Source organism: Sapajus apella, unplaced genomic scaffold, assembly GCF_009761245.1.
Source record: "Sapajus apella isolate SASKATOON/1434 unplaced genomic scaffold, GSC_monkey_1.0 scaffold2, whole genome shotgun sequence".
In the NCBI taxonomy this organism is placed as follows: domain Eukaryota; kingdom Metazoa; phylum Chordata; class Mammalia; order Primates; family Cebidae; genus Sapajus; species Sapajus apella.
Window position 1 is genome coordinate 44,865,176 of NW_022436942.1, and position 17,915 is coordinate 44,883,090.

At 32.5% G+C, this 17,915-nt stretch overlaps 1 protein-coding gene across 9 annotated transcripts in view; it reads right to left on the reverse strand.

The window, feature by feature from the left end:
- Positions 1-17,915, reverse strand: part of MGAT4C (MGAT4 family member C) — a 948,770-nt gene that overhangs the window by 163,629 nt on the left and 767,226 nt on the right. The gene's annotated exons all lie outside the window — the stretch shown is intronic.

Below are 17,915 nucleotides of genomic sequence, written 5' to 3' on the forward strand. Positions count from 1 at the left end.
GTGAAAAATGTTTACATATACTACAATATTTTTAATATATACATTTGTAAAATTTTTTAACTGGAGGTGCAATTATGAATTAAGTAGATGATTATACTTTCCTCTTTTAACTTAGGACTTTCCATTACATAATTATAAGTAAATGCATAATGACCATTGGTCAATACTGAATCTTAAAGTATAATCAATTATATATACACAGAATTTAAAATATAACAATTTAAAGGTATTACTTCTTCAAATGAAATAATTAATTCACAATGAGATTAAAGGCAATGCATAAAGATCATATTATGTAATGCAAATTAAATGTGTCATTACCCTCTTACCACATTTTTAAATATGCATGTTCTTGTTATGCAGGTAGATAAAAATCATTTTAGAGAAGATACAAAAATAATAAATTCCCTTTTATCAATCCATTATTACACTGCTATAAAGAACTACCCGAGATTGAGTCATTTATAAAGAAAGGACTTAATAGACTTACAGCTCCACATGGCTTGGGAGGCCTCAGGAAACTTACAATCATATAGGAAGGCAAGGGAGAAACAAGGCACATCTTATACATAGGCAGAAGAGAACCAGTGGATGAAGAAGGATGTGCCACACTTTTAAACCATCAGATATCCTGATAAGTTACTCATTATCATAAGAACAGCAAGGGGAAAACCATCCTCTTAATCCTATAATTTCCCATCAGGCTCCTCCTCTGACATGTGGGGATTACAATTCCAGATGAGATTTGGGTGGGAACACAGAGCCAAACCATATAACCTGTCTATGACTTCTATAATTCAGTAATAAAAAATAGTAAACAACTGAAAAATATATTTCATTCAGGATGCATCAATGGTTGAAAGTGATTGAAAATAATAAAGAAATAATATTGCCCAAATGAAAGTTTTAAAACACCAATTTTATTGAAAATGATACATTTAGCTAGACATTGGATCATTACTTTACATATACAGCTCCTTCTAATAATTCTAATAAACCACAACTCTTTGAGGGCAGGCAAGGATCATAATGATATTCAGCTGTGAGTTTCCAGAGCACATAGGGAGCCTCTCGTACAAATGCATTAATGTAGTCTATGTCTTACACATCATAAATGCATATCCTAAATCTTACTAGAACTCTTAAATGTATACCATTTATAACAGAATAAAATTCAAATTTTTACCAGTTTTTACTTTTTAGAGATGTTTACTAATTATTTCTTGTAACCTTTTTCATTATTAAAAAAAAAACAAATCAAGGTTGGAATTTGGCTGCTTTCAATTAAGAATAAAATATTGAATATAATTTTTAAAGGCATTTAATATGTAAATATTCAATACAATAAATAAGTAAATATTAAAAAATTAAAACTTTATTTCTCTTAGTTCATATATTTTATTTTAAAAGAATCAACAACACAGAACCAGATGCTGAGGGTCTAGAATGCTTTATTCACATTTAAGTGAACTGTAAACTATTGCATAGAATGTCAAAAAGTCAAATTAAGACATTTTATAAAAAGAGTGAAGGCCATATATAAGCTATTCCATTAGAGAAAATTAAATATCTAAAGTTTACTGTAATTATTAACAAATTATATTTAGATTATACCTCCTAGGTTAGCTATATTCCTAGATATCTCATTTGCTTTGTGTCTATTGTAAGTGGGATTCTGTTCTTGATTTCACTCTCAGCCTAGACGGTGTTAGTGTATCAAAATATTACTGAGTTTTCTACATTTATTTTGTATCCTAAAACTTTTCTAAAATCATTTATCAATTCTAGGAGTCTTTAGGCAGAATATAAGATTTTCTAGGTAGAGGATCATATCCTCAGCAAAGAGAGATAGTTTGACTTTTTTTTTCCAATTTTGGTGGCTTTTATTTATTTTTCTTGCTTGACTGCTCTGGCTGGGATTTCTAGTAATATATAGAATAGGAGTTATGAGAGTAGGCATCCTTGTCTTTTTCCAGTTCTCAAGGGAAATGGTTTGAGTTTTTGCTCATTTGGTGTGAAGTAGTCTGTGAGTTTGTCATGAATAGCTTTTTGTCATTTTCAGGTATGTCCTTCGATGCCCAGTTCTTTGAGAGTTTTTATTATGAGAGGATGCTGGAGTTTATCACATCATTTTCTGAATCTATTAAGACAATTACATGGTTTAAATTTTAATGTGGTGAATCATGTTTATTGATTTGTATATGTTGAACCAGCCTCACATCCCAGGAATAAGGTCCAGTTGATCGAGCTGTATTAACTTTTTGATGTGCTGCTGGATTCAATTTGCTAGTATTTTTTTTTTTTTTTGAGGATTTTTGTATCTATGTTCATGAGGGATTTTCATCTGCAGTTTTCTTTTTTCATTGTGTCTCTGCCAGATTTTAATATCAGGCTGATGCTGCCTTCACAGGAAGGGTTAGGGAGGAGGCCCTCCTCCTCAATTTTTTTGAAACGTTATTAGTAGAATTGGTGTCATTTTTTCTTCATATATCTGGTAGAATTTGGCTGTGAATTCACCTAAACGAGGGCTTTCATTCTGGTTAGTAGGTTCTTTATTACTGATTCAATTCCAGAAGTTGATATTGGCCTGTTAAGGGTTTCGACCTCTTCCTTATTCAGTCTTGGGAGATTATGTGCTTCCAGGAATTTACATATTTCCTCTAGATTTTCTAATTTATGTGCATAGTTGTCCACAGTCATCTCTGAGGATATTTGTGTTCTGAGGATTATTTGTGGGATCAGTTGTAATATCACCTTTGTCATTTCTGATTGGGCTTTATTTGGGTCTTCTCTTTCTTTCTCTTTGTTAATACAGATAGGAGGTATATCAATTTTATTTATTTGAAAAACCAATTCTTGATTACATTAATTTTTTGATAGATTTTTAATATCAATTGTATTATGTTATTCTCTAATTTTTATTATTTATTTTCTTCTACTAGGTTTGGGGTTTATTTGCTCTTTATTCTAGTTCCTTTAGGTTCAAAGTTACACTGTTAATTTGAGACCTTTCTATCTTCTTGATGAAGGCAGTAAGGACTACAAATTTCCTCTTAACACTGCTTTTGCTTCATCCAATAAATTTTGCTAAGTTTTTTTCACTGTTTTTATTAATTTCATAAAAGTTTTTTATTTTTGCCTTAATTTCAATGTTTACTCAAAAGTTATTTAGGAGCAAGTTGTTTAATTTCCATATATTTCTGTAGTATTGCAAGATTTGTATAGTATTGGGAGTATTGTGTAGTACTGGGAAATCAATAGGTATTGATTTCTATTTTCATTGCAATGTGGTCTAAGAATGTACTTGTTATGATTTCAATTTGATTTGAATTTATTGATGCTTGGTTTATGAGCAAACATGCGATCAATCTTACAATACGTCTGTTTGCAAATGAGAAGAATGACTAGTCTATGGTCATTGGGTGCTGTGTTCTGTAGATGTTTGCTAGATCTAATTGGTAAAGTCTCAATTTGAAGTCTAGTTTCTTTGTTAGTTTTCTGTCTCAATGATTTATTTAACACAATCAGGAGGTGTTAAAGTCCCCTACAATTACTGTGTGGGTTTTTTAAGTCTTTATAAGACAAGAAGTTGTTTTATGAATCTGCGTGCTCCAATGTTGGGTGCACTGATATGCAGAAGAGTTAAAGCTTCTTCTTGTTTTTTTTTTTCTTCCCATTTATTTATTTTATTGCATTTTAGGTTTTTGGGTACATGTGAAGAACATGCAAGATTGTTGCATAGGTACACACGTGGCAGTGTGATTTGCTGCCTTTCTCCCCATCACCTACATCTGGCATTTCTCCCCTTGCTATCTCTCCCCATCTCCTCACCCCCCACTGTCCCTCCCCTATTTCCCCCCAACTGACCCCAGTGTGAAGTGCTCCACTCCCTGTGTCCGTGTGTTCTCATTGTTCAACACACGCCTATGAGTGAGAACATGCGGTGTTTGATCTTCTGCTGTTCTGTCAGTTTGCTGAGAATGATGGTTTCCGGGTTCATCCATGTCCCTACAAAGGACACAAACTCATCGTTTTTGATGGCTGCATAATATTCCATGGTGTATATGTGCCACATTTTCCCTGTCCAGTCTATCATCGATGGGCATTTGGGTTGTTTCTAGGTCTTTGCTATTGTAAACAGTGCTGCAATGAACATTCGGGTGCACATGTCCTTATAGTAGAATGATTTGTAATCCTTTGGATATATACCCAGTAATGGGATTGCCAGAAAAGCTTCTTATTGAATTGTATCCTTTATCGTCAAGCAATGTCCTTCGTTGTTCTTAATTTTTACTGGTTTAAAGTTTGCTTTATCTGGTATAACATTAGCAACTCTGCTTTTTTGTGTGTTTTCTGTATGCATGGTAGATCTTACTCTACGTTTTTACTTTTAGCCTTTGGGTGTCATTGTATGTGAGATACTCTCTTGAATACAACAGATGGCAGGGTTAAGACAAATAAATGGGAAAATATTCCATGCTCATGGATCGAAGAATCAATATTGTGAAAATAGCTACCCTGCCCAAAGCAATTGACAGATACAATGCTCCTTCTATCAAACTACCAATATAATTTTTCACAGATATAGAGAAAACAATTCCAAAATTCGTATATCACCAAAATGAAGCCCAAATAGCCAAAGCAATCTTAAGCACAAAGAACAGAATTGAAGCTATCATAGTACTTCACTTCAAACTGTACTATAAAGCCACAATAACGCTAACAGATTGGTACTGGTACCAAAAAAAGATACATACACCAACAGATCAGAATTTTTAAAAACTCAAAAGGAAAGCCACACACCTACAACTATTTGATCTTCAACAAGGCTGACTAAAACAGGCAATAAGAAAAATAATCTTTATTCAATAGATGGTGCTGGGTAGCCATATGCAGAAGACTGAAGCTCCTGGACCCTATCTTTCACCATATGCAAAAATTAACTCAAAATGGCTTAAAGCTTTAAATGTTAAAACCTGAAACTATAAAAATCCTGGAAGACAACCTAAGATATACTCTTCTTGACTTTGCCTTGGCAAATAATTTTGGCTAAGTTCACAAAATCAGTTGCAATAAAAACAAATAGACAAGTGAGACCTAATTAAACTAAAGAGCTTCTGCATAGCAAAATAAACCATGAACAGAGCAAACAGACAACTTACTGAATGAGAGAAGATATTTGCCAATTAGACATTAAACAAAGGCCTAATGCTCAGAATTTACTAGGGACTTAAATCAATAAGCAAAGAATAACCTCATTTAAAAAATGGGCAAAAGGCATGAACAGATATTTTTCAAAAGAAGACATACAAGTTGCCAACAAACACATAAAAAAATGCTCAGCATCACCAATCCTCAGAGAAATACAAATCAAAGCTACGGTGAAATACCATCTCACATCAGTCAGAACAGCTATTATTAAGAAGTCAAAAAAAAAAGAGATGCTGGAGAGGCTGCAGAGAAAAGGGAAACTTACACACTGTCCATATTAATTTAAATTTGTCCTGCCACTGGAAAGAAGTCTGGAGATTTTACAAGGAACTTAAAACAGAGTTACCCTTTGACTGAGCAATCCTATTATTGAGTATATACTCAACGGGAAATAAATCATGAAACCAAAAAGGCACATGCACTCACATGTTTATTGCTGTACGATTCAAAATAGCAAAGACATGGAATCAACCCAGTTGTGCATCAATAATAGATTGGATAAAGAAAATGTGGTATGAATACACCATGGAACAATATGCAGCTATAATAAAGAATGAAGTCATATCTTTGCAGCATCATGGATGGAGCTGGAAGCCATAATCTTAAGCAAATTAATGAAGGAAGAGAAATCCAAATACCACATATTCTTACTTATGAGTGGGAGCTAAACATTGGATACACATGGACATAAATATTGGAATAATAGAGAGTAGTGACAACTAGAGGGTGGAGAGGGAATGGGTTAAAAAACTACCGATTGGGTACTATGTTCACTCTTTGGATAATGGAATTCATACTCTAAACCTCAGCATCATGCAATATTCCCATGAAAGAAATCTATACATGTACTCCTTTTATCTAAAATGAAAGTTGATGTAAAAATTATAATAATAATAGACTATAAAGCCTTAAATATGTCAGGTCAACAAATAGCTATTGACAGCCAATGTTTCATTAGCAAAAGTTACTAACTAGGAAAGCAATTATTCATTAAAATAAATTAATGTTGCATAGAGGCTAAATGAATTGTTTGTTTTAATGGTTTTATCCACAGCCAAAGATAATTGCAAGTTTCTCCTATCACCAGTACTTTGTGGGACATTCTACTCAGATTTTCCACAAATGTAGAAACCAAACCTTATTTCTTATTTCCAAAAACTATATGCTTAGTTCTCAGGATAAAAAATTGTGTAGCTATATTAAATGAATGCATGTCTATTATACATTCATAGAGGCTCTAACATCGGTTAGTCTGGGAGGGGCACTAGAAATATGCATTTTACATCTCATAAAAATCTGATTCTAGTACTCTGTGGAGACTTCTGTGGGCAAAACTGCTACAGTGAGCACCTAAATTCTACTTTTACCAGAAAACTTCTGCACGCAAACTTTCCTCTTGATACTGATATTATCGAATAAAACTTAGTAATCATCCTCCTGCTCCTCTTTTATTTTTCTTTTTGAGTCAGGTCTCGTTCTTCCACAAAAGCTGGAGTGCAGTGATCAAAGCCACTGCAGGCTCTAATTCCTGGGCTCAAGCAATCCTTCTACCTCCTGAGTAGCTAGGACTGCAGGCAAAGAAAATGTGGTATGAGTACACCACAGAACACTATGCATGACACCGCCATGTCAGGCTAATTTTTAAAATTTTTGTAGAGGCAGGTCATGCTATGTTGCCCAGGCCAGTCTTGAACTACTGGCCTAAACCAATGTTCCCATCCCAGCCTCCCAAATTGCTGGGATTATAGGAGTGAGCCACTGTGCCTAGGCAATAATTAACATTTCTTAGAGAACCAGACCTTCTTTGTTTCACAAACTTTTATTTCCTCAACAATGATTCCTTGCCTAGAACACAGCAGATTTTTAAAAAATTGAAGTAGTGAATAAATCCATGTTATAACTACATCAGTCTTTTAAATAAAACTGCTGCTTTAAATAGATTGTTCTCTACATAAGAATGCTTAATAAAAAATAAAACATTATGAAATTCTAACTTGATAATGTGAAATGTTTTTGAACTAGATGGAATAAGACATCACATGAACCACTGAACCCTTATTTGTACCAAGATTATGTTTCATAATTCCATAATTTCCATCTATCAATCGATACTTTGCAAATCCTTAGTAGGAAGCTTAATTCATCATAACCCTTACTCATATGATACTTTAAAACCTAATTGTAAAAGACATATGTGCACATAAAGATATCAAACATATGCAAGACAGTAGATACACATTTCCAGTTTTATATATTTATATATGTGCAGTAGAGGGCAATTAGCATGCCTGAGTAGATTTTAAGTGATAGTTAGAATTAAATAAGCAAAGAGGGAAGAAGAGTTTTATAGACATGGTGAAATGTAAGAATGTCATATGCCTTTGAGGCAGAGTAAATCAACTTAGCAAAAACAGAAGGTTTATAGAGAGTTAAAGTGTGAAATGGCCAGGCATGGTGGCTCACACCTGTAATCCCAACACTTTGAAAGGACAAGGTGGGCAGATCACCTGAGGTCAGAACTTTGAGACCAGTCTGGCTAACATGGAGAAACCCCGTATCTACTAAAAGTACAAAAATTAGCCAGGTGTGGTGGCGAGTGCCTGTAATCCCAGCTACTCAGGAAGCTGAGGCAGGAGAATCACCTGAACCTGGGAGGCAGAGGTTGCAGTGAGTGGAGATCATGCCACTGCACTCCAGCCTGGGTGACAAGAGGGAGACTTCGTCTCAAAAGAAAAAATGTAAAATAAATTTTAAAGGACAGCTTTTAAAATATAGCTGTGTTTTATAAGACTTATGTCCTCCAGGCTGAAAGATCTGAAGTTTAATCTATGGGCCCTGTGTCTTCTCAATGATTTTGGTAAAGGTAAGTTGCCAGAAAAGTGATGTGAATTAGGTGATGTCCAATATTTTTAAAATTTAAAATGAAATATTTTGCAAAACTGAAATGCATGTATTTTACTATATAATCGTACATATTTAATCAATAATTTTTTACTGCATACTGAGTTTATGCTGTGCACTCTGCCAGGCAATGGGGATGCAAAGTTGAACAATAACACAGACGTAAGATTTAAAGTCTAATGGGAGAAATAGACAATAATAAAATAGTCACTAAATAGTCAAAATGTTCTAACTGGTAATTTTTCTATGGAAAAGTGCATGATGTTTTATTAGCATATGTTAGGGGTGGTTTTTCTGAATAAGTGTCTTTAAGTTCAATTCTGAATAAAGCATTAGGGCACAGATAATTATAGGCAGAGGAAGGAGCATGTGCGATTGTCTGATGGGCTATGGAGCAGAGTACCCTTAAGGATTTCAAAAAATGCTAGTGTTGCAGAGTGTGAGGGTGGCAATTTATGTGGCTAGAGAAGAAGGCAGGAGCCCAATTAACAGGGCTATTGAGGCCATTTTAATGAGATTGGTCATGAAAAGACCACTGGTAGTGAGGATTTATTAAAATCCCTCAATCAATTCCTGCTAGTAATAGAAGGATTTTAATAAAATATTGACATTGAACTAAAAATAATTCATTTAGGCTAAAATTTAGAAAAGGAATATTGAATATCTGGGACATCTGGTTGTCAAAATGAGTAGTCCATTCAGGTTTAAAATGGTACTAAATTTTGAATATGGTAATTTGGTAGACGGAAACAAGGAGGCAGATTTAAAGGATGTTTAGAATAAAACTTAGTCATATACTGGCTATTGGAAATTTGAAACAAAAAATAGGCATTTCAATGATAACAACTAGGTTTTAAAATAGGATAATTAGATTTAAAATAGGCTAATTCATTAAGACAACTAAATACACATATAAAATAATTAATGTAGATATAAAAAATGCATTTTTTGACCATCACAAATATATGTAGTTAATATACTCTTTAAAAATTGAACATGCCACAGATACATAAATTATGGGTTCTCTTTTTTTAATATCAAATGTAACCTAAGAATAATTTTAGAAGAGTTTATCATTATTTTACATATACTTTGTTAACACATTATCCTACACTTTATTTTTATGCATATCAAAGTCTGTCTATGAACTAAACATTTTGTTTCTTCCAAAGTATTTCCATTTGTGCACATGTTTAAAAAGGAGACTGTTTGAGTGAAGCTGCACAATACATTCCAGTCTGTGGTAGGACAATTTTTTCTTCATTATTCTCAAATTACTTTTGCTTTCATTGGCTGGTCTATTATTTAAATCACTTAAAGAATTTTATTGTCAAGTGCTATTAAAATTGCCAATAGAATCTTAACTAAAATCAATTTAAAACTCTGATATAAATCAGATATATTTAATATTAGTATAATATTCTATTTCTGAAATTTATTTTGACATGAAAAACACTCTAATTACAAAATATAATGGTAAAGAACTCATATTTATTATTTAGTTAATGAAATGGGTTGCTTAATCTATTTTTCTAAGTGTATAAAATAGTGATACAGTAAGAAATTTAGTGGACATAGTAGAGCTGATCCTGGTTTCATCAATGTCAGGATTTGAAACAGCTAAATGCTTACAGATTGTTGCATATGTCAAAATCACTAAATTTAAATGTTAAATAGTGTCTAAATCACACTCTTAATTTTGAAAGTGTACTGTGCATGCAAGGAAAAAAATGTGCTTTAAGAATCTATATGCTACTTTGCTGTCTACAACTTGTTACTTTTATTATCATTGAGCCACAGCTAAAATTATCTACACATATTGGAAATTGAGGAATAAGTAGAGCACATATATATAGAATTATAGTCAACTGTAATGGATTAGATGCTCAACTGTGAATAAGTATATCTTTTGACAGGTTGCAAACCATTTATGAAATAATTAAAGTAATAAAATGCATCTTAAATTCTAAACTATTACTGATTCCAAACATGATTTAGCATTTTCAAATGTTGAATTCTACTTCTGAAAGGGCAAAATAGCCCCAACAACTACATAATATAATAAAATTTGACTACTAGGCGGGGCTCAGCGGCTCATGCCTGTAAACCCAGTGCCTTGGGAGGCCAAGGCAGACAGATTGCTTGAGGCCAAGGCAGGCAGATTGCTTGAGGCCAGGAATTAGAGACCAGCCTGGCCAGTTTGGCGAGACTCCCATCTCTACTAAAATTAGAAAAAGTAGTCAGCTGTCGTGGCACAAGCCTATAATCCCAGCTGCTCGGAAGGCTGAGGCATGAAAATCATTTGAACCCAGGAGGCAGAGGCTGCAGTGAGATGAGATCATACCACTGCACTCTAGCCTTTGTGACAGTGAGACTGTCTTAAAAAACAAAGTCTATTAAATAACTATGGTTAGACATTTCTTAATAAATATGGTGTAAAAATGTGTGAAAATCTAAATAATCCTTACCTTCCTATCCTTCTATAAGTACAGCTGCAGCACATTATATAAAGTATGTAAAATTATTTAAATAAAGTGAAACAACTCAAACATGTAAAAAGAATAACTCATGAAAAAGATGATCAATATTCATATTAATTGAGACTATAAAATAAAAGATAGACAAGTTGAAATATGAAACATATTTGGCAAGTATACATAATTATGAAATAAAATATTTAACTTCATTTGCTGACTTTGAATTAAAATTATATGCTTTACATTTTGGTAAATTATCTCCTTTACTTTAGTTCACTCAATAACACTGCTTATGAAGAAATCAAGACTTAATGAGTTTATGTGAAGTGCTTAAAGTGACACTTCTAGAAAGACATAAATTCAAGACCTAAAACTAGGTTGCTTATTCTATCAACAATGCTCATTTACTCAATAATTACTCTATGGCAAGTTTGGTGTTGAAAACACATTTCCACTAAGGAATGTTAAATTGGAATTATAAAATGTGACCAACGAGGCAATAACTCAATAATCACGATAGTTACAGTAATATAAAATTATACATTTTTTGAGGTCAGAAATCCTCCTTTTCAGTTCACAGTTTTTATTACAAATGTATTGAAAAACGCTGATATAGAAGGTGGTTAATAATTGTTACTGAATTAGGCAACACAATGAAACTTCATTGGTAAAAAATAATTAGAGAAAGCTTTATCTGAACTAGCGAATATCTTAGTCTGTTTTGTACTGCTATGACAGAATACCAAAAATTGGACAATTTATAATGAAGAGAAATTTATTTGGCTCACAGTTTTTGAGGTGAGTAGTCCAAGGCCTATTAAGAGGCTGCATCTGGTGAGGACCACCCCATAGCAGAAGGTATAAAGTCAAGAGAGCAAGCACAGTTGCATGCAAGAAAGAGAAAGAAAGGGGCAAACTCACTTTTATAAGAGGTCCACTCTCTGGAGCCCATCAATACTAATCTATTCATGAAGGCACAACCCTCATAGTCTAATCACCTTTTAAATGTCCCTCCTGACAACACTGATGCATTGAATATTAAGTTTTATGAGTTTTGGAGGATTCATTCAAACCATAGCAGTGAACATTCTCAATTTAAGACTATTTTCTTAAAACCATAACTAAGTTCTACTAAAACATTTATTTCAAAAAATCTATGAGCTACCACTTGAGTCAAATAGTGAATAAGGTATGTTGTCTTCTGTCAGTGTGCTCACAACCTAGTCAAGTATGTTAAGTGTTATGATAAAAATTTTCATAAGAAGCTAGAACAACTAGGATGCCTTTTAATGATAAAACTGTAATTGAATTTAAATATTCAAAACTCAATGTTGTCTCTCAGATATCATTTGTGAAAAATTTGGAATTTATTCAAGAATTATTCAAAATATTAAAGTAGCACTGCTTTATAGTTGTAAATCCCTTTCGTTCAAATACAAATCTGTATACATTGTCTCTTTTTCATGTGCACATGTAGCACAAGTCAAATTAACCCTAGTTTAGCCTCCTTAACTGGGAAACTTAAACTTCCCAAACTATAAATTTATCATGTTAAATTATTAAATTACTTCTTAAGAAATTATTACCAGTAATGAAACAAATCAAGACATGTTCCTTCCAATATAACATACAGCATCACTTATTAGCATTTTTTCTCAGTTACCATAAGTAGAAAATTATTATGAGCTAACATTACCCAAATTCATATTGAGGGATACTGTATAAAGCAGGTATGAATTCTTCAAACATGTCATTGCCAAAGATACAAAACAAACAAAAAACCAGTATGATTCAGGAAGAAGTATGTGAGACTGAAAGAAATTAAAATAGGGTAAGTGACTGCAATGCATAATTCTGGATTTTCCTGTTCAATAAAGGACATTATTGAGACAAATGGAGAAATTAATAAAATCTGTAGATTAGATGATCATGTTGTAAAGGTGTTAATTTTCCAGTTCTGGTAGTTGTACAATGATTATGTGTTTCCACTGTTTCTGCTGCCTAGACAGAGCAAGTGGATGAAAACATGCGAGAATTTAGTAGTTATAGATGACCTGAAATTCAGTGTTTGAAGTAATATTTTTATAATTATTTCAGGAAAGAAAAGTCTTTCTTTTGCTGTAGACCAGGTCCCATGTCAATTTCTTTTTGAGTCTTACCTTTATTCTTCTTCTATGCTGTATCTGTCTTAAGTCACTTGAATTTGTCTGAACCATTAGAATTTGTTATAGCCGCTATCTAGTTATCTCTCACTAGAAATAATCATTTATACTTTTCAAATCTTTTTTATTGGAAGAACAGTTATTCATTTCACAACTCAAGTTCAAGCTTCATCTCCATTTAATCATTTTGTTTTATTTTTCTTGTACATGTAGACTCATATCTAACACTTTATTCTATATTTTGTTTACCTTTTGGTACCCCATTGGTGCATTTCATTATTAACCTGTCTCTCTACTCCCTACAACCTAAGAGAGAGCCAAGCATATAGCAGATACTTCATGAGTGATTGAATAAATCAGGCAAAGAGGCATAGAACACATAGAGATAAAATATACATCAACAATTCAGATCAACTTCTTCTAACATACTTTCCTTTTACCTTTGAGAGGAAAACAGGAATATATTTCACCCTCAAAAACTACCAAAGCCCAGAAAAAGAAAATATATGGAGAAACCAGAGTTTTTAAAAAGTATATCAAAAAGAGAAATAAAAGGAGTTACATATTTAATGATATCCTCATTTTAGAAGTCTTTCCCATATCAAAGGTTAGTAAAGGAAATGTAGGCAGGAAAACAAATAAACTTGTGCGATTTCTTATCAGGCCAGAGGCATTCCTATGTAAATTTAGTTCTTCCAACAACCAATATATGATTTAGACAGGAAGAACTGATTGGGAAATTTTTACTCTCAGATGTGTTACAGAAAGCAGAAGAGACAGTATATTGGTTGCTTGGCTAAAGGATTCTTATATGAATACAGTTTTTGAACATTTGTGACCCACTTTTAATGTTAAGACTGGAACAGTCCTGAGCAAAAAAGGATAATTGATCATGCTATGAGAATCCTCATGAAAAGAGCTAGAATTAGGAAATTCTAACTGTTTACAAAAGTTCAAAAATGTTTCTCTTACTTCCTGGATCAAGTCTTGAAACTTGAGGCTTTTAGAAAGTCTTCTGTCAGAGTTTCTGTTCTATGTTAAATGATAGTTTCCTTGGAAATCCTGTTTTGATGTCATTAACATATTGTTAATAAATTAATTCTTTTAGTAAATATTATTTAAATTATGTATTTCATTATGTATTAGTACTGTGTGCTAACTGGTTTGCAAACATTGTTTCATGTCATGTAAAAAACTAATGAAGTAGTCACTAATATTATTTTTGACATGAGCGATGCAAAGTTAAAGAAATTAACTAATTTTCTAAAGACAAAAGAGCTAATGAATTATCATTCCCATATTTAATAATGGTTATATAGTTACGGCACGGTGGCTCATGCCTGTAATCCGAGAACTCTGGGAGGACAAGGCAGGCGGATCACTTGAGTTCAGCAGTTTGAGACCAGTCTGGGCAACAAGGCAAAACCCTGTCTCTACACAAAATGCAAAACATAGCTGGGCATGTTGGTGGGCACCTGGGGTTCCAGCTACTCAAGAGGCTGAGGTGGGAGGATTGCTTGAGTCTAGCCTGAGCAACAGAGCAAGACCCAGTCTCAAAAAAAAAAAAAAAAAAAAAAAAAGGGAGAGGAAGAAGAAAGAAAGAAAAAGGATAACCCTTACACATTTTAACCATAAGATACTTGAACTTGAATTGAATACCCATACATTCTGTTCTCTGAGGTACATTCTAAGTAGGAAGCATCTTGCTGGGTACTCTGAGACTTTCCAAGATCCATGATGCACTGTTTTTAAGATGTTTACTATCTTACATGGGGATCTAACACACAAATAAATAGCTATGATATTACTGAAAATTTGATCACACTTTGGTGTACACAACCACTTCACAAATATTAAATCAAATGACCATTCTAATGGCTTATTATAACAAGCATAGCAGTAGTTTCTGATTTCCTTTTACTAGATAAAGAAGCTGAGGTTCAGATAAACTAAATGACTGTTCAATGGCTACTGATATTGCAGCTGGGGATTAAAATTCAGACATTTTCCTTATAGACTGATGTTCATTTTACTTTACTGTGTGGCTTCAAATACACATTACCAAGTCATAATTACATTATAAAAATTTCCCTATGGCTCATAATTTTCAGCAACGTTTGTGACATGCAACCCCAGTCACGTCGTACTTTTGAAACTTTATAAATGTTTCTGGATGAATAAATCCACATTTCCAGATTGTCTCACCCTTAGAATTTATTTTATTCACAATCAGTAAAAATTTAGAGACCCACAAAGCAAATACCTTATTCATAAGCAGAAATGAACATATCGAAAAGCTGTAAAATTGAGTGGCTAAAACCTCTTCAGTGAGACTGGCTTTATAATCGAGCTCTTCAGCCCTCTGCTTATGGTAAGTATGAGAAGGTTACTATCCATAACTTTCTTTTGAACCTTTCCTCATTATCTCCTCTGGTACAATTAGAGCAATATCCTACCTATCTCAGGAGGTTGTTATATGAATTAAATAAACTGATATGAGTACAAATCTGAGAACAGGATCTGGCACTTCATATTATATATCTCAGTTACTATTATCATGGACATAATAATTATTATTTTATTCAGATAACAAAAAACTTAGTATTAGATTCAGCCACTTGCTTTATCTGGGGAATATTATTTTCACCAAGCTAAATTTCTTCATCTATATCATTGGATAATATTCAAATTAATATACCAAAAATATTTGTTCAGTGTCTAACACAAAATAATTGCCCAATAATGTCTATATTTTTATTTTATTTTAATAAATATTGAATAGATACAATGTACCAGGTCTTTTGTTAGTCACAGAGGATGGAATAGCTTTTAAAACAGATAAAATTCATTTTTTCTTTTATTTTAATGGGGGATACAGACGTAATACAGAAATAAACTGTTTTTACAAACAAATTACTTATACTGAATCTGTACTTAGCTAGAACACTTAGAGCTAAAATATGCCACATATAATTTATTATTGATTTAACTTTTGAATTATGGTGTTTACTCAATTGTCTATACATCTTATAAGCTTGCTAACGGTATAAATTAGAGTTTCAACTCAGAGCAAAGAGACCACCTTAATATATGCTACAGACCATATGTTTTTCAATGATTAGAATTTAATTATTTTTAGATTAGTGATGGTAAAAGAAATAAAAATGAGATCACTTCTAATGTTGCTGACAGAATCCCAAACTCAAGTGTTCTGAGTCAATGTATTCTACAAATCCTTTTAATAATTAATATTAATGATGAAGTTTATTAATGTTATTAGAGCCATTGATGACTTCTCCAGGTATAAAATTATAGAGTCATTACATTTTAAAATACAATCATAAAATTATATGCATACAGGGCCATGCATATACAATTTTGAATATGAATCTGTCACAGAGATAAATGTTAGTGAGCAAAATCTACATTAATGCAAGCATTAACTTTCTGTAAGAGACTTCCAGTTCAGGCTGGGAGAAATTGTGATCATAGTGCTAAATCACTTGGCAAGAGACAGAATAACCTAAACAGGGATTCATATATCTCTTAGAAGAACTTCCTGTTACCCCTCACCTAATAGTGATTTTTATTACTAAGAACACTTAATTTAACTCTGTATCAGCAACTTTCATATTGGGCAACTATATTTATTATAATTGAACATTTATATATTCTGCAGATTGCTAAAACAGTGACTCTTGACAATTACTACACGAAGAAATATATATTTTTAGAAATGTTGATTTAAATGTTGTAATTATTATTGTACCTCAAGCAGGAATGCCCATAATAGAACAATTATTTAAAAATATTTCAATTAGCTACTTTATTTTCATGCAAAATTTTGTTTATTTTAATAATGATGTGCAACAGATCAGCAGGAATTGGTTAAAATGAGCCACAATATTTTCCACAATTATAAATATATCACATGTATTTGCATTTCCAAAAATATACTTTTGTTCAAAAATCGTAATCCAATATTGTATTTGACTTTTCACAGTTTTGTTTTCAAACAGTAGAACACCTTGCTATTCATTTGACAGGGAACCATTATGTAATTTAACAAATTTTTACATAAAATGCATATGTGGGATGTGTTATGCTGGAATAAATTTATTGTAAATACAGTCTTGGACTGAAAAAAAGGGATGAGGATTTCATTGATTTTGATATATGTGTCTTTTTCCCATTCATGACTTCTCTACATTTCATTTTTAAGAGCTACATAGTTTTATAATCTCTAGAATTGCGTTGGGTTTTTCCTTCTTTCTCCCATTTTTATGTCCAAGCTTTCTTATATTTGTGATAAAATTATGTCTTTAAGACCTAATGTTGTTATTCTCTGTCCAGCTAACACAATATTGTCACATTCGCACATAGAAAGGAAAATACCCAGTAGCACAATATTTAGTAAATGCTCCAAATGCCATAATTTGTTCCTTTTACAGTGAAATGAAAAGTAGATTATTTTTACCAAAAAGACACACACACACACACACACACACACACACACACACACACACTTAAATACATCTTCATTTTTTTATATTTCTATTTTTCTTGATTTTATTATTGCAGGGAATTTCCCTTTTTCTGTATGTACTTTCCTGGCCACTTCTTTTTCATATTTTTTGCAAGACAATTATGAATCGTTTTTAAGGACCCAGAAGCAGACACATTTGTATACAAACTCTGGCTGTTTTTATCTTACCAGTTGAGTGAATTGTGCAAGTGATGGAAGTCTTAATTTTGTCATGTGTAAAATTTAGATAATAAATATTGCCCCCAATTAATGGTTTACTCAAAGGGTGAATGTGATAATGCATATGGCATTTTCAGGACTTGGTTAGCAGGCATCACTAATACATGTATTATCATTGACATGTGCCCCTCTTTCTCTTGTGGAAATCCAAGATTTTCTTAAGGTTCTACCCTTTAATGTGCTCTTCTATTTTCATGGCTCTAGTATGTAGCCCCAATCATTGTCTAAATGTTAGTAATTACAATAATCGAAACATTCTTAATGAGGTGATATTTAAACAAGCTTTATAAAACTCTATCTTAGGATAAAAGTAGTATCACTGATTTTAAAAGTTTGAGAAGTAAAAATAAATTTGTTATTTTGGAAAGAAAAGATAAAGAAAAAAATGCATTGTCTGGT